This window comes from Stomoxys calcitrans, chromosome 3, assembly GCF_963082655.1.
Source record: "Stomoxys calcitrans chromosome 3, idStoCalc2.1, whole genome shotgun sequence".
Lineage (NCBI taxonomy): Eukaryota > Metazoa > Arthropoda > Insecta > Diptera > Muscidae > Stomoxys > Stomoxys calcitrans.
Window position 1 is genome coordinate 60584373 of NC_081554.1, and position 24459 is coordinate 60608831.

Here is a 24459-nt window from a genome sequence, read left to right on the forward strand (position 1 = left end):
AATTAAATAAAGAATTAATCAATTCATTTTTAAATAAAAAAAATATTTTCAACTTCATTATTAATTGAGAAATTGAAATTTGTGGCAATTTTTTTCTGTGTAAGGAGTTGCTGTATCTTCGGGCACAGTTCTCTTGTACTACAGAAGATGCTTGAAAATGCTGGCACAAAATCTCATGCATGAGATCTCTTCCCCTGTGTGCATTCTCTTATCGTTGACATGCACAGAAATCAATTACGAAATTAATTGATCCAATTAAATTTTTTAATTGAAACGGCTTCAATCACGTAAATGATTTGAAGAAGTAATTGAAAAATTTTTCAATTAAAAATATGCTATTTTTTAAATTAAAAAATGATTGAAAGTTTTAAATAATTTTTTAATTGATCCAATTAAAATGACGACTGAAATTTTTTGAAACTTATTTTTGAAATCAAATTCGTAGAAACGGCTGCCATGGGACTACTGTAAATTTACCGAAATGTGGAACGTATGGACCTTTGAAATTTCCTTCCTTAAGTGAAAACAACTAAAGGCTGCATTGCAGGAATTATAAAAGAAGGGGTATAGGGTCTAACACAAATTTGCAATTCAAAGAATTTTCGATGCAAATAAAAAAAATTATTGATTCAATGAATTTTTTTATAGAAAATTAAAAAAATTTCTATTGTGATTAAAAAATTTTAGATTATATAAAAATTTAATTGAATCAATTAATTTTATAATTGAAAATTGCAAAAATTTTAATCACGACAGTAATTGAAAAAATAGCATATTTAATTAAAAAAATTATTGAATCAATCAATTTTTTAATTGAAAACGATTTAATTAAAATGTTAATTGTATCCATTGTGTTTCAGAAAACCACAGAAGAATATGAATGGAATAACACCGCAGTGCAGTGCATGACAATAGAATGCACAAAGAAGGAAGAGAAATTAACGCATTTAACAACGAGGAGAGTCGGCTAAAAACCTTTATCATTGAGAGATTCTTCAATCAATCATTTCCGGTACGTACATATTTCCAGTATAACGATAGAATTATGTTTCTGAAAATGCAGCGTCATAGATTCAGATTCAAGAGAAGGGAACTAAATCACATCTCAACGATGAAGAGCAATGCGCACAGGGGAGGAAATCTCATTTTTGAGGCGGCAGCCCTTGCCGATGACGTATCTCAACGGGTCAATCCGGTACGTACAACCGGCTGTCATGGGATTGATTGATTGACCTCCTTGGTATATTGCATTAGCCCTTAAAGACAGTTCCAGAAACGCGAAGAAGAATTCAGATAGAATTCCATCGCACTGCAATGCAAGGCAGTTGAACATAAAGGATAAGGAAGAAACATCACCACATATAACAAAGATGTAAGCCAGGAGGTTGGGCAATGTGCTTTTATCGTTAAGAGATTCTTAGTCCACCACACCACCTCACGCATTCCGTGATCACACGGATCTCCGCCTGCAGGACCGTATTATGGTCAGGACGAGTGTGAACATCTTTTCGGACAGTAAAATTGGCATAAGGGCAATTACAACCAGGGCGGTAAAGTAAGAGATTAACGCCTTCTCTGAGGATGACAAAATACGCATCGTTTGGTTGCCGGGCCATAACGGAGTAAGGGGGAATGAAATGGCAGAAGATTTGGCGGTGAAGACCAGAAGACTGCCGTCAATAAACTTGGTTAAACCGAAGCCTTTCGGGTCGACATAGTCCGAGTCAAGAGCGTGGACGACGAATGTGCATGCAACCCTGTGGAACAGCGAAATGGTCGGTAGGACGGCGAAAATCCAATGGGGGATCCAGATCGTGAGAAGACGAGGCGAAGGAGGTCAGTATATCTATTGGTATCATAACGGGACACACGTCAAGTGATAGCATGTGTAGGGCATACGGGGAAGATGATTAGACGTTAGAGCATTTAATTTGTCATTGTCCAGCGATCGTGTCTAACATATACCGGCAATTAGATGGGGACGTGGCATAGAAAACAATTAGGGACGTGGCAAAGAAAACAATTAGGGATTTTGTAATTTGCACGGAGGAATTCCTAACTTACATTTCCTTTTTCGAGGTTACTTTTTTGTATTTAGAGCGCACAACAAGCCCATTACTGACTTAGCTGTATATGTCATGGGGCGGAATTACATCCGCGCCCTTTTTTCAACCTAACCTAACCTAAGCCAATAGTCCAGAGTGACGAGAGAGCTATGTTCCTGAAGAGTATTTAGACATGAAAGAAGGTATCCGCTAATAATGCTGTGCCCACTACCAGTCCGTTCATATCCTATCAGTAGCCTAAAGCTAGACTCCTCAGTACTAAGATGAGTGCTGTCCTTCTCCCTGAGAAATTCTGCAAATCCGATAGATATCGCAACTCTAGACAGCATCTTTAAAGCACCATGAATGTGAATGATACCATCTCTTACTCGAGTTGCGTCGAGAGGTTATTTAGTTCACATTTGTCCCCCACCATGACCAGCGCAGTTTGTCCGGGATTTATGCCAATCTCACTGCCTTCTTGCAATCGAGACAGCTTCCTTAATGCACCGCGAAGGAAGTTTGTAATGAAGAAGGATTTAGTCTTCACCACGATAAAATTGTCAACACAGTGGGGTAAACCCCGTTCGTATTGTGTTCCTCTAGACATAATGTTGCTAATTGAGCCCTCTGCTATTGTCATCTCTGATGTATTGTCATTTTCATCTCCTCCCACCTATACAAAGAAGGGCCTCAAGTTAATATAGCTTTTTAGGCATATATGAAAAGCATTAACAAGCTCAAATACCGAAGGAAAGCCATTCGACCACTCGATGCCAATGGCATTTGAAGAAGTAGACCTTTCATAACACCCACTGCCTCGGAGGTCAAAACCAATTAACCGCTTATGACACTAAACGCTCGTTTCCCCAGTCATGAAGTCTTTGCAACAGAACTATCTTGCTCCCCAAAAACACTTTTACAACGATCGCTACAACCATACCCAAGTACGTAGCTACGTTAACAAGAAAAGTTAACGTTTGTGTTTATATCAGAGCCATTTTTTAGCTGTGGCTATCACCTCGGTACAGCTGGCGACATTTTTGAGGTTTGCAGCCACGTAAAACTTCTCAACAAAGAAGTTTTCAGGACTCAGCTGATAACAGGAGGTTCCTTATCATTTAACTAAAACTGAAATCTAGCAGCTTCTATTGAAATGAGAAATTTTTTTTCTTCTTGAACGATATGTTCTTGGAAGAATTTATAAGCCTGCGCAGTTTTGACTCAATTTGATTAGGGATTTAAGCCAACTTGTTGGACGTGAGTATTGCCTGTTATAAGGAACCACATAACTCAGGTCACCTGTCTTTCAGCTAATCCCCCTGCCAATGCTTCCTTTTTATACATGATCAAGGCTGAACTAAAGTGAAAGACACCATCTCGCATGTCGATTTCAGTTTTTTTATACCCTCCACCATAGGATGAGGGTATACTAATTTCGTCATTATGTTTGTAACTACTCGAATTATTCGTCTGAAACCCAAAAAGTATATATATTCTTGATCGTTATGACATTTAATGTCGATCTAGCCATGTCCGTCCGTCTGTCTATCGAAAGCACGCTAACTTTCGAAGGAGTAGAGCTAGCCGCATGAAATTTTGCAGAAATACTTCTTGTTAGTGCAGGTCGGTTGAGATTGTAAATGGGTCATATCGGTCCATGTATTGATATAGCTGACATATAAACCGATCTTGGATCTTGAATTCTTGAGCCACTAGAGACGCAATCAAGTTTTGTCAAGGTCAAGTTTTGACAACTAAACTTGTATGCCATAGACTGAATCTATAGACCAAAATGTTTCCAATCCGGTATACCCCTTCGCTCTCGGGTTACTGACATTTATATCCTTGCTATATAGTGTAATATTGATCATCTATTTTCATGGCTGGTTCTAATAAAGGGTGATTTTTTTGAGGTTAGGATTTTCATGCATTAGTATTTGACAGATCACGTGGGATTTCAGACATGGTGTCAAAGAGAAAGATGCTCAGTATGCTTTGACATTTCATCATGAATAGACTTACTAACGAGCAACGCTTGCAAATCATTGAATTTTATTACCAAAATCAGTGTTCGGTTCGAAATGTGTTCATTCACCGTAACGTTGCGTCCAACAGCATCTTTGAAAAAATACGGTCCAATGATTCCACCAGCGTACAAACCACACCAAACAGTGCATTTTTCGGGATGCATGGGCAGTTCTTGAACGGCTTCTGGTTGCTCTTCACTCCAAATGCGGCAATTTTGCTTATTTACGTAGCCATTCAACCAGAAATGAGCCTCATCGCTGAACACATGAATGAACACATTTCGAACCGAACACTGATTTTGGTAATAAAATTCAATGATTTGCAAGCGTTGCTCGTTAGTAAGTCTATTCATGATGAAATGTCAAAGCATACTGAACATCTTTCTCTTTGACACCATGTCTGAAATCCCACGTGATCTGTCAAATACTAATGCATGAAAATCCTAACCTCAAAAAAATCACCCTTTATTACTAGAAGAGTATCATCATAGTGTCCGTAAAAGTCTTTACTCCAAGCCAACTTTGCTTTGCACAGTTTTTGGTTTTTGTTTTTACAATAAATCCTTGATTTTAATGAACCTTAAACGACCAACAACAAAAAAACCACTATGAAGAAAAATGCCAACAATTACCCCCCTGAACCAGAACAATTATAACAATAAAAGAAATGAGAATGGTAATAATCAGCAAAAGAATAAAGTGAAGAAGATGCACAGAAGAAAAATACATTCTCCATAATGACCATCACAGACTAAAGTAAAGCAGCAGCATAAAGCTGTGATGAAATACAAGAAAACGAAGAAAATATTTTTGATTGGCAAAGATGCAAAAGGGGCGTATAAGGCGGGCTAAATGAAATTCCACAACGCTACCAAGCAATTGTCAGTGTCAATAACGCAGCATTGCTAGTTGCTACTCGCGACAGCTGTGAGCAAGTGAACGAGCGTGTATGAATAATAACGACAGACGGCGACGACTCTATTAAGAAATGACTCATTTCCGAATTGAATATTTTCGAGTGGTTGATTTTTCATACTCTTCCACCCTGTGGCCTTCTCTATACTCAATGAAGAAAGTTACTAATTTTAATGCACTTTCTCGGAAATTTTGCATTCGAAAAACTGGACTGCTTCTTGTTTGTTTTAAAGTAGCCGCATTCTCACTTTAACGTGTCTTAGCAGGTGTCCATTCCAAAAGAGGCTTTATGTGGAAGGCATCATTCTGGCTTTAGAATCTGCATTTACACGTACAAATCGTTTTCACTAACTATCTCACCATGATATCATCTACGTCAAAATGCAATTTCGAAATATCTGAGGTCATATTTTTAATAAGGTGATCATCGTCATCACGAGAAGCTCAGCCGGGTGTTACCGGACGCGTCCACAGGTTGCAGACAGTGGAATGCTTCGTATACGAACTAGCTGCAACTGCAGTCGCAGACAATCAGCAATATCGAGGTTGATAGTCTCAGAGGGGGCAGGGCGCCAAAGGCTCTTGCTTAAGTACTGAATGCAAGTGACACTCGAAGCGGGAAGGATGTAGTTTTTATTGACATTTGTCTTAAATCTCCGGATGTCAAAGTGGCTGGGAAAAACATTAGCCGGAAGTCGATTCCATTAGCCGGAAGTCGGTTCGGGCGAAATAAGATTTTTTTCTCTAATGCATTGAGCGGTCCGCTGGCCAATCAATAACAAACGGGTGTGAGTTCCTGGAATGTCCAGTATCCCTGGCATACATCCTTACATCAGGAATAAGAAGACGAATATCAGACGAGCACACTCCATGATACTACCGATAGAACAGCGCCAAACAACCCACATTGTGACGATGATGAAGGGGGGCAATAGAGTTGGATACCCCACTGTCCCCAAATCAGCGCCATCGCTCTCCTCGGTACACGGTCCAGTAGCTCCAGGTATGATTTTGAAGCTCCAGCCCATACATGTGAGTTGTACTCCATTTTCGGCCTTATGAAGGTGGTGTAGATGTTAAGAAGATCAGACGGAGTGAAGTAATTCTTACACCGTTTAAGGAAGCCTAAACACTTGAATGCTTCTTTCGACACTTTAAATACATGTCTAGCCCAACGGACATCACTTAGTATTTTCATGCCCAGAACATCAAGAGCTTCTGATTGCTCAACATCTACATCGTTGATAGACAAAGATGATCGTACTGGATCAGCGAATCGTTTGTGTGACTACAAGCAGGATTGAGTCTTCCGTGCATTAAAATCTACTCGATTCATTCGACCCCACTCAGAAATGACCAGCAAATCCTTGCAGAGTGTATCGTCCATATCCCGCCCTTTGTCCTCAATCTCTCGAAGACTCGGCCTATGGTCGATTGAGTACGAATGACAGAGATTACTGTCATCCGCAAATGAGTAGATCGGATTCGATGTCTGACCCTAAAGATCGTTGATGAAAATAAGAAAAAGCAAAGGAGAAAAAACAGAGCCCTGGGGTACACCTGCAGTCAATTCATGCTCATTGGATGAGAACCCATCTATACCCACTTGAATAGTGCGATCTCTGAGAAAGCTCGATATAAATCAATATAACCGACACCAAATTCGACAAGCTTTGATAGTAGTGCACCGTGCCAGACTTTATCAAATGCCTTGGAGATATCCAGAGCAACAGCCTTACTCTCACCAAACTGGTGGTTTGAGCGACCCCAACGTTCCGAAAGAAGTGCCATGAGGTCGCCCGTAGAGCTATTTCTGCGGAACCCATACTGTTGGTCGCTAAGAAGGCCATTAGAATCGAAATACCTCACAAGATGGTGATTAACCATGCTCTCCATGACCTTGGAGAGAGCGGACCATATCGCAATTGGCCGATAATTCGCAGGGTTGATTGTCTCACTCTTCTTGGGTATTACCTGAACGTTCGCAACCTTCCAACCGGAATAAGCTTATTCACTTATCTGAAGCTGGGCAAGAATAGCTTCCTTCTCATATAAATATGGCTACAACAACAACAACGTGCAGATAAAGCTGCAGCGCTACCCCATCCGGGACAAGTCCCATAAAGCCCCTCAGCTTTCGCTTCCTGGTTGTTGTTGTTGATGGTCGAAAGTACCAGCTTGGTGTTTATGCCAGGCCCTTTGGCCCTTGCCCTTCCAGACTGCTCTCTCAACGCTTCCTAGACGATGCCCATAATAGTAGAGGAATTGGCCAACTACCATGATAACGACATCATTCACGTAGACAACGACCTTCACCTTACCATTCTCGAAAGACCTGAGAAGATAGCATAAAACCCCTACTTGTCGAGTTCCTCCAGTTACAATCTACCTTGCCGTGCCTTCGCCAGTGATGACTTGATAATTCGGCCAATCCATGGCAGCCGGTTGTACGCACCGAGTTGACCCGATGAAGTCCTTCATCGGCAAGTGCTGCAACCTCAGTTTACAACACACTGCTACAAAAACAACATAATTCGACATTTCAGCATCGTATCAACCCAAACCCCCTAATTGAAGTATTCCATCTCCAAATTCCCTTCAATGTAGCTAACCACATCATGAGGGACTAGACTGTCAACCAACCGACCCTTGGTTTAAGCATGCCGATAGCCGCATACCAGTGATGGACCGAGACGGTCTCTAATACACGTGTCATGCAATCTCTCCAGGTGCTTTAAGACCATTCACCTTGATATTTTATTGAAAGTAGGAGTAGCAAACACTAAAGTACTGCATTGCATTCACTGTTTAATCTGCTGTATGAGGTTTTGTTTCCAACGTTTGATATTTTAAATTTAATTTCTTATCAGTTTTATAAAACATACCGCTCATAAAATTCCTTAGAAATTATTATCGTAAAAACCCAAATAATTTGACACATTTGGCAATTGTCCTAATAAAATTAAACAAATCCGATAATCCACTCAATATCATATCGCTGTGTATAAATAAATTTCATAATCAATAAGTGTTTAACTTCATTTTCAAAACAAATCTATATATAAATGACAACTGGGATTCTAAAGGTCATAAGATGAGTCAGAAAATTAAGATATTGTGTCGATCATCGGCCGACACTACGAGTAAACCTCAATCAATAATGAAATGAACCCTTCTTTTACATATAGATTATATAAATTGTGGAATTTTCCACCATCGAGGCAACAGCATATGAAAAGCTAAGAGACACCCAAAACGGCCAAATCCCATCAAGCGGCGCTTGCTTTTGTTCAAAGTCAAGAAGATGTTGTTATTAATTCTAATTAAGAGCTGCCAAGGCTATTAGTTAGGTTGTTGTTGTTGTAGCAGTGAGTCGGCAGCTCTTGCCGATGAAGGAATCCATCGGGTCAATCCGGTACGAACAACCGGCTGCCATGAGACTGAGGTTATTGTTGTTTTAGCAGTGTGTTATGTTCTCTCTTTCGTCCGCTTGATTCTGTAGAGTATCAAGCGGATTCGGGAACCCTGCGACTAAGATTGGGTGCGTCCAGAGGGATCTGGATCTGAATCGAGTGGGATAAGCAGTTAAACAGCTGACGTGTGTCGTGTGGTCCCTGGTCACAATCGGGACATACATCCTGCACGTCGGCACAAATTATTGCTCCGCAGAAGTTGAGGCGGCTGCATCTGACGTATTGTAATTTTGCCAGAACTACTCTGGTTTGCCGGGGGAGGTCAAATTTCTTCAGGTGCAATGGGAGGTGGTCGTTCTCCAAGGACCACATTCACCCGCAGCATTCAGTATTTGTAGGGAACATTGTGGTAGACGTTCAACCTATCGCAGATGCCATCAATGGGTGGGTGCCTGATGCCATGATCGTACAATCGTCCGCATGTGATACGATCTCTATGCCGTCTGGAGTTTGTGGAATGGAGGATAGGTGGAGGTTATACAGTAGCGGAGAAATCACCACGCCTTGGGGAATTCCCAGTTTCACTCTACGGTAGTTCGACTTCTTATCCCTAAATTGCATGCCTTTAATAGGTCCAGTGCCACGAGGACCGTCCTATCACATGGCCTGGGCTGATTGAGACCACGGCAAATGTGTGCGGTGATGACATGCAAAGCAGTTTTTGTGCTAAATCCATGCTGATGCTCGGCAAATCGAAGGAAGTAGTCCCTCAAGCGTCTTAGCTCTGCCTATCTTCCAGAAATCGAGAACTATAAGAGTGCTCTGTCCAGTTTGAAGGCAGTTGTAAGGCACTCAACTCCAGGTAGATCCAGATTCTTCAGCATTAGTGTAGAGATTCCGCCGGGCCCAACGCCTTGGATGATTTGGCGCCACGGATCACATTCGTAACTTCGTCTACGTTAAATTGTGATGGCTGTCCATCGGCTAGGAGATCACAGAAACGACGAATGGCTCTCCTCCTAGCCCTGTAACTTTCGAAATGCACAAACATCCTGGCGCATGTCTTCGGATCAGTCACAGTTACGTCGCCCAAAGTGACTGAGGTCCTGTCGTCCCGTTTACCGGGGTTCAAGAGTGACTTAACAGTAGACCGCAGCTTGCCTAACCGATACCTAAGTTACACTGCTCCAAGTGTTGGGGGGATTGGGTTCGTTGACTACCCCTTCTATATCCAGATTTAGCTCGCTGATTTTAGGCTTAGTGCGACCCGCGCTACGAATCCCATCACGATTGTCTGTGAGTACCATTGCCAACGCCGGAAAATGAGGCAACACTTGGGATATTTGACCGGGTGGTATAAAGCGAGCGGCTGCTACGATCATGATTTCCTTCCGCCAGCGGCGATTGGTATACTCTCTGAAGCCGACCCAATCGGTCTTCTTCCGATTGTTAAACGTGCGGCGCTCAGAGGTTATGAAGTCGGGTGGTCGGTCGAAGGTGAGAATTATGGGGAGGTGGTCTGATTCCAAAAAAAAGACGGCTTGCCAGGATACATCACTCAAGAGATCAAGGAATGCAATGGAAATAGCATTAAGGCGTCGGCGACGATTCTTGTGACCCACTGCTGTCTATATTCGCACAGCATCTTGCAACATATATAATTTGACTCTACTCTTGTAGTGACGTAAGGCCAGTGCAAGATCGGAAATGTACTCATTCCATGCACTGGTAACACCTCACAGACACCGATCAATCATGGAGGGGTTCTGGCAAACCGAAAAGAACCAGGGTCTGGGATTCTTTTCAATCCCGGCACTGACCAGAAGCGTGGGGAGAAGGCACTCCGGGATGTGCCTCTCCCATGACGAAAAGAGGATGAACACGTACACTGAGGCGGAAGCGTTTGTCGATGATTGCCATGGGATTGGAATCTGAGCTCGTCTCTGATACCACCGGATCATAAACACGGATTCAGTAAAATGCATAGCACTACAACAGCACTGACAGCTATCCCCACATATATCATCAGCGGTCTGAATGGGCAACGACCTCACGAAAATACTTGCCCTGAGGCTCTCTACTTGTCGAAAGCATTGGACGCGGTCGACCACACAATTCAGTTCAATGATATCAGATCAGAAATACTAAGTCGCAACGCCGTAGAGTTGAACAGGGAGTACGAGGGGCAAAAATTTGGGCAAATAAATATTTACCTCCGGGATTTGACAGAATTTTTCAAGAGCCGTAACCTAAAAATCTTTTCCACCAAATCATCATCGACATTATTCAAAACATGGACAACATATTATACTAGAGAGCTTGATATACAGGTCGATGGACAAACGATCCCTACATTGCGCCATTCAGAAATCTTGGGAGCAACCTTCGATAACTGTTTTTCAATGTCATCCCACGCAACTACGATCTGCGTAAGAGCAAGGAACAAGAACAGAGTTCTCAAATCTTTGGCCGGCAGCACCTGGGGAATAGACAAGAAAAACCTTTTGACGCCCTATAAGGCGATCGGTGATAAACTATGCGGCACCGGTATGGCCCGTGGGGGTATGTTAAACGCACTGGCCAAACCTACAAACCTGCCAGAACGCGGCACTAAGGATGTCACCCCGCAACAGGATAGCGGTGAACACGATACAGACTGGAACTTTGAGGTCAGATCTGTGTGAAGCTAATGGCTGCCACGAGAAGCTTAGCTGTTTTTAAATGACCAGTGGCCACCATGTTCCCACGTCGATCGATTCCTTGAACCGAAACGAGCTTGTTCACCTTCAGGAACTTGATGAGGATCGCCACCTGCACATGCAAATGTGGCTACAACAACAACAACAGGATGTCACCAAATGGCGACATCCTGTCCGCCATGCCAAATTATTTGAGGACATCGCCTGGCTGGAGGGCAGGCCTGAAACGATGGGACGCAAATTATCTGTGTGATTGCCAGTCATTTGTGGAATTTAGGGATAGGAAGCCGAAGCTCCATAGATATAAATATGTATATATATATATATATATATATATATATATATATGTATATATAAATATGTATATATAAATATGTATATATAAATATGTACATATAAATATGGAGTTCCCCAAGGTGAGGTGATATCTCCGGCACTGTTTAATCTCTACCTATGCTCCATTCCACCCCCTCCAGACAGCATGGAGATCGTATCATATGCGGACGATTGGCATCAGGCCCCCTACGGACGATCATGGCATCAGGCGTCACATTTTACAGATCTTTCACCTTCTAACCACATGCCACAGCAATTTACGATAAAGTCAAAAGTAGAAACAAGGTCCTCAAGTCACTTGCTGGCAGCACTTGGAGTGCAGACAAAGAAACCTTATTGACCACGTTCAAAGCAATTGGCCGGTCTGTGGTAAGTTATGCAGGCCCAGGGCGATCTCGTCAGCTTTGTGACACGCAGTGGAATAATATTCAGATCTGTCAGAATGCCGCCCTCCGAACTGCGACGGGCTGCCTCCTCAGTTCTCATGTGGACCACCTCCACCAGGAGACAAAGATCCTATCAGTGCGATGACATAACTACATGCTGTCTAAGCAATACCTTCTGGGCTGTTATCGCAGAGACCATCCAAATCATCTTCTTGTGGATAGGTAATCACCGCCCAGAAGCCTTAAGGAAAATCTACATGATCTAGAGCATGAGATCCTGCGCTGGCCTAGAAAACATTCATGCAGACACGGTAGCAGATGCGGTGAATAGCTAGCGGGTGAATGTTGTCCTTGGAGAACGACAAACTCCCATTGCACCTGAAGAAATTTACCTCCCCCGGCAGACCAGAGTAGTTCAGGCTCAATTACGATCTGGCAGATGCAGCCGCCTCAATTCCTACGAGCAAGGATTGATGCCAACGTACAGGATGTATGTCCCGATTGTGACCGGAGACCGCACGATACACGTCACCTGTTTAACTGCCCAGCCAGAGACACCCGACTCAGACCCAGACGAAGGATAGAACACAACAAACTGCTGCAACAACAACAACAACCAAATGGCGAGCCCAGATCATCTACACGAGAGACTAAGATCCTTAAGGTTAAGGACCACAGTTAACTTCTATCTAAACAGTTTCTTCTAGGTTACCACCGAGAGAATCAACCGAACTTCCGACCCACCAGGCAGAAATAGTCCGACCCAACTGAAATCACTATGGTGTAACAGACTGAACTCGTATCATTTAAGTTTAGACGATACTATTACAAATATCTGCCGTGAGTGCGGCACCACATCCCATGACTCCAATATCTATTTAGATGTACAGCGAAACCAACGAATCTGACTGCGGAGGTACTATGGAACGACCCAGTTGAAGCAGCCAGATGTTTAGAGCTGGATCTAGGAACCATCGCCAGATCAGGATGATCATTGGATTTGGATAAAGCTCCCATATAAATTGGTCTTTCGACTTTACTTCGTAGGCACAATTATTATCCACATGCATGCTTGCGTTGTCTAAATCGGTCTATAACATGATGTAGCTCCCGTAAAATCCGATCTTCCGATTTGAGTTCTAGAGCCACTGAAAGCAAATATCCGATTTGGCTGAAATTTTACACTTAGTGTTCCGTTATGACATTCAACACGAATGCACCTACCTCACATATAAACCAATCTCCCGATTAGTCTTCTACCTCTTATACTTTTTGCTGATTTGGCAGAAATTTTGTGCGTAAAGTACAGAGCGCTTCAAATAAGTTGATTTGCGTAAATTTTTAGTAGAATCAATGGCGGTAGGTTCCCAAGATAGGGCCCTGTGTATTATTTTAGTCGTATCCTGTTCAAGTCGAATAAGAGGTTCTGAATTGAATCTTAGTCCAAAGTTGCACTGGATAGTTATCGATATCGTGTGATAAGAGATAAAAAAAACCGATTAACGTAATCGTGCAGCAATTATCAGCTAAAACCATTTAAGTTTTCGCATTTAAATTTTGCCTTTTTTTGTACATTAAGCGAAATAGTAAGGCAGTCTTCGATCTACGAGCCAGTGTCGAAATAGGATAAGGCCAACGACTGTTTCCACTTCTACATAACTGTGGCTACAGCAACAATTGATGTCCATTGAAATATGCACTTTTCCCCATACCAGCCTTGACTTTTTACTACTTCTAAAATTTGGAAAATTGTGGTGCATGAATAGGGACGAATTCCCCATAACATTTAAAGGAGAATTCAAGAAATTGCATTATGGGGGGAGCAATTTGCACATTTCACTATTCTCAAGCATACAACTTTATGCAATTTCTTTTAGGAATTTCACGTACAAGCCGAAGAAAAAAAAAAGAAAAAATACCACAGCAAATGAATAAGAGAGAAGATTAAGGTACAACAGAAAAAGGAAAGAATGAATAACAAGGTATACAAGATAAAAGAACAACACACAGAGGGACAACTATGTATGAGTGGTGGAAAAATCAAGAATGATTCAACATATTTTTTTAGGAAACCCAGGGAAAGGATATTGAAAAGTTAAGCTTCAAATATATGTACGTATGCAATAATAATAGCAGACAAAGACAAAAGTTAAAAAATTAAAAGAAGTTTTGCTAAAAAATTTAAAAACAAAAATGGTTTTTCTAAAGTTTTTCACAACGGTTATTTATTGCTAAAATTTTTGTATCTCTTGAAGTAAGACGAAGAAATCTTCTTGAAATAAAACAAATTGGCTTTAGCTGCCCCTACACACAACGAACCGCTGAGAGTAGAATACAACAAAACAAAATGTCAAAAATAACAACAAAATATACAAAATACGTCAATTCTTCGATTCGTTGCAACGAGAGGTAGAGAGACCAACGGAGAGCTAGAAAAGAGTAAAAGAACAATAGCATACGGAAAAGACAACTTTTAAAGCGAATTCACAATAGGTGGTGGAATGGAAAATGAAAAAAGACCAATAAGAAAAGCAATATTTAAATATGTAGATTTTTAAGGGTAATCACATGATAATTGAAGAAAACATTTGTGTGTTGACAATACTAAGCAAAACTCTGCATTAAAAGGAATTTATTGGGCTTTCCTATAGGAAATATTTTAAATATTGTAAAAAAATATTCAAAGTCCGTTCGACATGCTAGACTATAAGTCAGCCGACCGAACTCGCAATTCGTTGAACCATTTCATACCAACAAAGAGTAGCAAGCGAGAGAGTCGGTCAGAGGAAAGAAAGGAAAGAGCCGAAACACATCCAACGTATGGGGTCGTTGTCAAACCGAGACAAAAAAAAACAAAACTCTGTTAAATATTGTTCCTGTCAAGCATAGAAAACTCATTTATACAAACTTAGATACATTTTCTTATTCGATTTTTTTGCTCTAATTTTTTTATAATTTAAATACTAAACATTTGTTTGCTCTTAAATGAAAGCCTCGCTCTTGGTAATGCTCTTTTTTAATGTTATTTCTGACAGCGAGTAAATGCTTTTACTATACACTCAACATACGTCCAACAGCAAAACGAACAAGCAGCCAGCTAGCTACACATTTATTAATCAGCCACAACCAATTGTCGTTGTCACTATTTTTCTTGTTTCTTCATTTTGGGGCTTTTGCGTTTGTTGCTGCTTTTACGTTTTATTCACTTATTCTTCTCCATGCCGTCGGTCGGTCGTCAACGTCACTTGGAGTTAGTTAACGTCACATTCATTTTTCCTCGGCAGCACCACATTTTTTCACTTTTCCCTGCTTTGCAATCGCTTTTATGCACATCGTCGCCGTTGCCTGCCTTCTTTATCCCCTTCAATTCAAGGCATTGATTTTTTTCTTCTCACACATTCGTTTTTTCTCCAATACACTCATTTACACACACACATTGCTACTTGCATTCAACATTCTTTTCCCCCTTTTGGGCGTCACTGTGCTTATTCCATTTGTATTTCCGTAATTTACATAAAATTTTGATAAATTTCTACGCTTTTGTTTAGTTTTAAATGGTTTTCGTTTTTTAAATTTCACCTTGAATTTTTGTTAACACACAACAATCGCGTTTTTTGCTTTAGATTTTTATTGGTCTTTATGCCTCTTCGCCGTTTTTCAAACTGGCAAAAATTTTCGCAGAGCACATCGAGCGAATTCGCAAACGGTAACGAGTAGAGAAAATGAAAACGAACGGAATAGAATAAATGGGATGTAAAGACGATTTTTAGTTTAGTTATCGATTAACGATAAATGCTCATCGAGACTTATCACTAACACACACACACATATTTCACATGTGAAAACCCGGCACGGGATAGCTGTGAGCACCACACAAGCTGGAACATTGAAATCCGATCTGTTGGTGTTCACTGCTGTCACGAAAAGCTTAGCTGCGGAGCTACCGGACGCGTCCACAAGTTGCGGGTAGTGGAATGCTACGTACGGAGTAGCTGCAACGGCAGTCTCAACAGTCAGCAGTATCGAACGGAGTCTCAGGAGTCTCAGGTGCCGGGCGGCACCGGCTCTTACGCAAATACTGAGTGCCTATGCCCATCCTATTCCCTCGACGATCGGTCCTTTAGACCGGAACAAGCTTGCTCACCTAAAGGAGCTTGACGAGGATCACCATATCCATTAATAGATTCAAATAAAATTTAGCACTGGTGTTGTAAGTCATAACATAGGTTTTGGGTAAAATTTTAACCAAATCAGGTGAAAATTGAAGCTTCTAGGGGCTCAAGAAGTCAAAACAGGGGATCGGTTTATATGGGGTCAATATCTGTTTATGAATCGGTTCAGATAATACTTGGCATGGATGCTGGAAGTCATAACACAAGTCTTTGTTCCAAAGTTCAGCCAAATCACATTTGCTGCTTTTTCTTGGTGTTTGAACGGATATATAAGATTTTAATATTTATTTTGGAATTATGAAAACTTGAAAAGGGGCTTAAGAAGTTAAATAGGGGGATCGGTTTATATGAGGGCTATATCCAAATCTGAACGGATATGACCCATTTGCGATCCCCAACGATCTCCATCAATTAAGTATGTGTGCAAAATTTCAAGCGGCTAGTTTTACGCGATTTCGGCAGACGGACGAACATGGCTAGATCGACTCAGAATATCGAGACGATCCAGAATATATATATTCTATGGGGTCGCAGATCAACATTTCAAAGTGTTACAAACGGAATGACTAGATTAGTTTACTCCAATCCTATGGTGGTGGGTATAAAAATGGAAGTGATGGTGAGAGGGTTGCGGGGGATGTATATGTGTTGGAAAATACTTGTTGTTTTCCAAAAGTATAACATCATACATTTTCTCGGCACGGGATAGCTGGGAGCACCACACAGGCTGGAACAATGAGGTTTTTTATCAGAGTCTATAAGCTACAACCCACAACTCTTCAAATTCATTTTTATTGAACTTTATACTCTAACCACTGTTCTTTTATCAATTGTTTGTTATGGCTGAGAATGCAAACTAGTGCAAACAATTGATCTGAATAGATAAGAGAATGTTGAAATGTCAGCTGATCGCAATACCAATACCTACTTCTACAGAAATGAATCAATTTTACCAGAAATACGTAAGGAGAGCAATTCTAAAAGAACTAATCAGATGGTAGTTTGCCAAAGCTATATTGACGTATGAGATAATTTCGAAGGCTATACATGTATATTTAACGGGTATATACAATAGAAGTGGCAGTTAAATGTAACATTCTTAGCCAACATATCAAATATTACCTAAACGGAGAAAAAAACATGTTGAAAGTAAATCGTTGAGTCATAAGCGTTCCCTATATTGTCTGCTTTGATCACAGTGACCCCTACATGGAATTATACGGGTAGCAGTCAGGTATGAAACTGCATAGATAGGACTAGAAATGGTGTACAATCCCATGGCAGACGGTTGTACGTACTGGACTTAACCGAGAGTCCCGATTCAGTAAAGGCTGCCGCCTCAGTGTACAACAAATTGCTACAACGACAACAACAACTAGGTATAAACCTGGGATTCGCCTTCTATTGTCCGGTTTTAATCGCTTGGTACTAAGAGTCTATAATGAGCATCCCAATTACAGACTTCTCTTCTAGGCATGTACATGGGGATGTACACTGCTGTGATTAGACGGATGAGTATGTGGAATACCCGGCAATAAAGACTGGTCTTAACTAAAGCGGGTCAGGAACATTGCGCTCATTTGATAAGGACATTCGTCTGTTCTGCGGATGTTGCCAGGCGTTTCCTATATTTTGCTAGAGTAGATGAACGTGGCTTTGAAGGAGCAGATAGAGATAGCCTTTTGTTGAATACTTGTTCTCCAAGCTGATGAACAACCATCAGAATTTACGTTGGACACAATTAGAATTTCATACGAAGCGCCAAATCGTCCAAGGCGCTCGAAGCACCACTCCTTATGAGTAGTGTTGGTGAATTTCCCTATCCTGCACATAGTAGCCAGGACAAACCGAGCAACATGATGGTCCTCGTAGCTTTTGACTGCCATGACTTTTAAGGACATCGCCAACAGCTCCCTCCGGATATGTTCAAAATGTTGGATGGCAAATTAAATGTATGGTCCACAGTCGTATGTGTAATTTAGAGGAAAAAAGTCGAAGCCATGTTATGTGAAATAGGGCGTTATATAGCTGTTTAACCCCTACCTATTCTCTATTCCACACCCACCGCATAAAGATCGTAACGGATGCGAACCGTTAGACGACCATGGCTGCAGGTCCCCACATTGCTAACATATGCGATATCTTAAACAGAATGTTTGAGGTGTTGTACACTGAGGCGGTAGCCCTTGCCGAAGAAGGACTTCAAACCATGGGGTTGTATGCCGAGAGTGTGTATTCGAGTGTGAACATCTTTAGGGACAGTTAACTGGCATCAGAGTTATAACAACCAAGAAGGTGAGGCAACGAACTGTCTTTGAGTTTAAGGAGATTAACTTCTTCTATGTGGCCTCATACAATGGGGATATAAATCCGCCCCATACCACTAGGGACATACCGATATTCCCCACATAAGCAATAAAAAAAGAGTTATTATGATGCAAATACAGCATTACAACATGTTTGAAGAAAATAAATTGATAACCAACGTTTATTTCTAAAAACACTGTGAAGTTTGCCAATCAAATCAAGGTAGTTTCGTTGGAGGTAGACTTTTGTTATTGTGCCATGGTGATGATGACCCTTACGAATTCCAACAGCCGTGACGAATAGGATCCAAATCGGCCTAAAACCTGATATAGCTCCCATATAAACCGATTTGAGATCTTGAGCCCCTGGAAGCCGAAATTGTCATCCGATCTGGCTGAATTTTTTTCTGTTACGACTTTCTACAACCATGACAAGTACGATCCGCATAATTCCTACTCGAATTAAAAACAAAGGCCAGGAAGTGTGTCCAGCAAAAAAGAGGATTCTCTCGTGTTCATCTATACAGCCGATCCTACTCAATTTAGAAGGCACTGGTCGTACCCCAATATAGTTGCAACGTTTCCAGTTGTGGGCAGATGACGCCACATTTGCAACTTTAAATGGCTGACAACGCAAAACATTGTTACAATAATCCAGCCACTGTGCTAGTTCCCTGGGCAATGAACTTGCTGATGAGCTTGCCAACAAAATATTACAAATGAAACAAATTCACACCACAAAGTCATTTAAGTGGCTGTGTGGGGACAACACCACTGATACAACCTGCGTTCGAACGTCTTTTGATTGAAAGTTTTAGTAATATGTGGTTTGTGATCCAAAGCGTTCATCTTAAAGAACCTTAATTTCTATTGCTGGATACTCTCAAAATGAAATTCATATTTGCTTAATTTTCCATTTCAATGCACCACCGATTTTATTGAAGTTTTGCATAAGGGCTTTCAATTATGCATCAAGATGCAAATATGAATCACTTAGAAAGAAGGGGAACTCCACGTTGCATCATCTTATCTCCCAATCAATCTGTTGCCAATATCAATTTAGTACGTTTAGAAAGTATCCAACGTACAGGAAATAATTTTCCCAATTTTGCCTTAATTTCATGCAATCTCAAATTACACATGTCAAAGTAGTATAGCCTTCAAAGCCCATCAGCAAAAGATTTCCGAGTTTTCTTCGATAACTGCCGGCATTCTGTTTGTTAATAAAAATCGATGAATTGCATTTATCGAAAACGAATGGGCTAATACGAAAATAAAAATATCCCGACGTCACACGAAATTTTCCGCGGAATCAAGAGAAAATTCGCAAATTGGAATACGCTCTCGTTTTCACATCACACGGCATTTTTGTATTGTTTTTAGCTCCGAAATCACATTTGATGGATTTTTGTTATCTTTTTCAATTTTATTACTTTAGCCGTTTTTTAATTACGAAATTCAATTGGTTTACTAACTTTAATTTTCTCAAACACTTGTCTGCTAAGTTTCATACTTTTTTCTCATTAACAACGTTAACTCCAGCTTGTGTTGTTGTTTTTCTTTTTTTCAAATGGGGAAGATGAAGAAAACCAACGAATCGCATATTTAAACCAATTAACAACAACAATAGCAGCATACGATACGATACGAACGACAGAGCGCACATACATACAATGGAGAAGTCACTAGCAACCACTCTCTTAACGCCCCCCCCCCCCACACTCTCTTATTCCAATCAACCACACTCATTATTCACATACATTTTTTCTACACTGCCTTTAGTATATTCCATTCTTTGGTGGTCGTTCGGGTTGGGTTAGTTTGCGATATCTCAACACTTTTGAGCACTTTGCTTTTGAGCCTTTTACCTTTTGTGGTTGTAATTGGTTCACAAATTACTTAAAGAACAATTTTTTGCAACATGCACACATAAAATTAGCATACATTTGCTGAATTCTTCGTTATTTAGTTATTTAACACGCGCGCTAGTAGGGAGATCTAAAAGTCGACTTTCGACTAATCGATTAATCGACTTTTTGTGTAAAAAAGGTCCAAGTCGACTTTTACTGACTAAAAAAAATCGAATAATCGTCTTTGAAGTCGTTGGTTGTTAAAGCTGCTCGAATATTTTAACTCTTGTGATCGTCCGGGAAAGCTCAGGACGCATATCGACGCGATGAGTAGAGCTCCCGTGGAAGAAGAAGCAAACCCAGAAGATGTAACAGCAAAGCTAATGCAGATAGACATCACGACAGATAACTGGATTTACGCGATACAGAAACAGGATCCTGAGCTTGTGCAGATAATGGCAATAATGAGAGGTGAAGTTGAGTCATCTCAGCAAACCTATTACTGTAAGGAGTTTCTGATTAAATCGCACAGACTGTACAAAAGAAGAGGAATCAGCGAGGAGAATGACCTGTTGATAATTGCAAATGGTTTGCGATGAAGAATTGTTCGACAATGCCATGATGAAGTTGGACATCCAGGAGTAGATGGTACCATTAAAAAGATAGGGCAACATTTCTGGTTCAGACATAAGAGCTATGTAAAAGGCTACATGAAATCGTGTGTCGAATGCTGTTTTGATCGAGAACCAAGGAAGAAGGAATGCCATCTATATAGGATCGCTATCCCACGGGTGCCGTTTGAAGTGATTCATATGGATCACTTGAGTCCTTTAATCAAAAGTCGACGCGGAAATGAGCATATATTGATGTATGTTGATGCAATGACTCGTTATTGGACTGTTCCTGTTCAATCAACTAAGACGAAGACAGTGCTGGGCGGGCTTAACCAGCTGACACTAAACACTGGTTTGCAAAGACGAATAGTGACTGATCGAGGAATAGCTTTTACATCGTCGATGTTTGCCGATTATTGTAAAGAGAACGATATCAAACACATCAAGGTTGCAGTACGGATATCCTGAGCGAATGTGTTGGCCGAACGGGTGAACCAAACTATTTTGTCTATCCTGAGGACTTCAACGCATTTCAAGGACTAGGACAACGAACTTAGACATGTCCAATGGAAGATCAATAAATCGGTCAATGCTACGACTAAGTATGCACCAACTGATCTTATTTACTATTTTCAACTACGAGAAATTAGCATTGTGGTCAGCAGTGACAAGATAAAGCCATGGTGTGCCTTGGTTCCAGAGGTTGACGACGTGTAGCAAGAAGATGGTCATCGTGAGGACCATTCCGAAAAGCCCTAGTAATTGGAGGATAAGTAATCGTCAGGTTGGCCGAGTTGTCATCCTTTTTTTTTTTTGGGTGATGGATACTGTTCTGAATTATACATGACGGCAACTGCACAGCTGTCAAATGAGATGAAGATGAATGCAGCCGGGGGTGTTGTTTTAGTCGTCAAAGGAGAAGCATCTCAACTATTTTTTCTATTTTCCTTTATTAAACACACATTACAATTATTTGAGTTAAAAAACAATTTTAGTTTGAAATCTTTATCCCATTCGCCCATCCTTTGACACACATATCATGATGTGCCATGTAAACTGAGCATTATTTTAATTGCGCTATCAGTTGACAAATTTAAGTTTTGAATGGCAACTTCCAATAAAAGCTCAGATTTCAGTTACTAAAAAGAGTATTTTTGTCGCTGTTGTTGTAGCAATGCGTTGTGTTTCATCCATTCGTTATCGTGATGTGCCGTATAAACTGCCTTTAAGATTTAACACTCGCGTTAGTCATAGGCTCATCCTTGGTTCGTGTTGATTACAACTTTTGCCGAAAACGGTAAATCGATTTTTTCTTTTCTTTGATTTTATTTTTTCCATACTTTTCATTATGGCGAAACAATTAAAGGTGGTTTCATTTGTTCATCAACCACAAATCAAATTTTCCATACTTTTTATTATGGGGAAACAATTAAAAGTGGTTTTACTTGTTCATCAACCACAAATCATATTTGGCAATCCGCCATCTCCTCATCGAGATGTCATTTAAAAATGATATTGTTCTCAAAACTAAAGAGTATGAGAAAGAAGCAGAGAGGGTTTCTGCTTAGTCTTCTCAATACCGTAGAAACAAGCGTTAAAAAGACGTGTTTCAAGTATTTCAATTGGATTCACATTGAGGGTTGCAACATTTTCAGGATTTTCTGTTTTTAATCGGGCATTCGTTCCAACTTTTTTTTTCCTATTTTGATTTTACTACTACTTTGATTCTTTGCAGCCGAAAATTTGAATAAAAGAAAAAACGAAATATCGCAAGCCATTCAAACATGTTGTGTCTTTAACTTTTGTCACTGGTTATCCCGTATATCACCCTAAAGCCAAACTTTCTTCTTTCTCACATTCTTTACTCAAAACAACCAAGGATGCATTTATAAGGTGAGCTCATGCGAACAGCTGAGAACAACTTTTTTATTTGTGTTTTGATTTTGCAGCAAATCTAAATGGCAAAGGCTTAAGATGGCACAGCTGTGATTTTTTTTTAAATCTTAAAAAACATGTTCTATTTGATCCGATATACATATATGAAACACATTTGAAGAAGATACGTTGTAAAACCAAATTTATTTCTAAAACCACTTTAACATTTCAATTTACGGAATTTACCACTCAAGATAGTCTCGTTGGGGGTAAGTTGTTGTTATTGGTCTAATGACGCCACCTATTAATTGTACCATGGAAACAACCAAAGACACTTGCACTCGTTCGTGAACGAGGTTTCCACTAGAGCCCAAATACACTTGATTTGAGATAATCTCCAAACCCCTTTTACCACGATTAATGTGATTTAAAATTGTTAACTTTTGCGCGTTGCATTTTTAGTGCGCGCTGATAGTTTGTAACTACACCTTAATACCGTCAAACTGGCCTGCTGTTTTCAGCTGTTCGCGTCAGACCTTTATTAACGTTTATTAATACACCTTGACGTTTCTTCTCTTGTTATGAATTTATTTTGGACAAAATGTGTTTTTCAATATCGGCCAAGTAATGATTACACATTTCGGTGTAAACGGTGATCAATATACGACAATCATCGAATGTGTACATCTGACGCACACACCCATATTTTTACCAATACTATTACAATGACCACGCATCATGATGTGCCATGTAAAGTCCCCATTATTGGGTCTGACGTGAATGAGCTATTAGATACAAAATCGATGGTTATTGTTAATCGATAAACGATTTATGATTTATCTTAATCGATTTCATGTTAACTTCTAAACACAATATCCGTGTTTTCTTCTACATGGAATCAGCGGAGCTAACGGAAAAGGATTATCTGAATTTGTTTTTCCAATAGTTGCGTTCAGATCAATTGTTTGCACTTTGAACATTTTTTGAATTCTGCCATAAAATACCGCTGGGAAATAAAAAGACCGGGTGTCAAAATAGTAAGTTAACAGTTTGTAGAGTTGTGAAAAGAAACCAATACACATTTTGATAAAAAAAATATGATCATGGCGGACTTTTCTCATTTTTTTCACAGGAAGAATGTAGACTTATTCTTTAAGGTAGCGCCACTTACTTCCTAGATATGCGGCTACAACAACAAAATGAACATTTTACAAGCTTTCCCCAGCTGTCTTATCAATGTACGGGAACAAATCAGAATCCGATCCAGCATCGCTAATAAGGACAGCAGCAGGAAGTCAGGGTAATCACGTCTATCAGGTAAGTCATCCATCCAAAATTGTGGCTGCAAGAAGAACAACCCTCAAATATAAATGTGTGAAAATATTTTGTATTGAATCAAATGACAAAAACTTGTGGAAGTAATCTTATCGGCCTGTTCGGGTTTTCGAAAACCCCAACGAAAGTTATTGTTTGCCTTATATTTTGCAAACCATGCCATATCTATGTTGGAATAATTACTCGAATCAAATTTCTATATAGTAAGAGGAAGCTCAAGTGGTATTAAACTATAGAAGAAGAAGACTTAGAAAATGTAAGCGAAACAATTTTTTCGCTTGGCGTTTTCGAAACCCGGAACAGTGGCCTTAATTTCAGAATCTTTTCATTTTTGCTCAACATGACCACATTTGGCTTTGACTATTACTCTGAGTTGTTAAAAAACGTGTTGAAGCTGCATGAATGTGGTGAATTTTCGACCATTGTGCTCTTTGAGGAGAAAACATTTTTGAAATGAGCATACGCAAACTCCCAAAATAATCG

At 40.2% G+C, this 24459-nt stretch overlaps 1 protein-coding gene and 1 long non-coding RNA gene across 7 annotated transcripts in view; one reads left to right on the forward strand and one right to left on the reverse strand.

The window, feature by feature from the left end:
* The window catches only part of LOC106084761 (protein bunched, class 2/F/G isoform), a 608039-nt gene extending 587776 nt beyond the window's left edge, over positions 1-20263 (reverse strand). For 2 of the 6 annotated variants that reach the window (XM_059365888.1, XM_013248673.2), the window contains exon 1: positions 15404-15543. The gene's annotated coding sequence lies outside the window, so the exon portion shown is untranslated. Of the gene's footprint in view, positions 1-14892; positions 15544-20170 lie in introns of those variants that run through there. The other 4 variants (XM_059365887.1, XM_059365885.1, XM_059365886.1 and 1 more) reach the window with 4 other exon arrangements.
* Positions 20264-21878: 1615 nt separating this feature from the next.
* Positions 21879-22824, forward strand: LOC106084762 (uncharacterized). Its single transcript, XR_009397791.1, has 3 exons — positions 21879-22063; positions 22502-22659; positions 22716-22824. It is a non-coding gene; the product is annotated as an uncharacterized LOC106084762 (long non-coding RNA).
* Positions 22825-24459: the final 1635 nt, after the last annotated feature.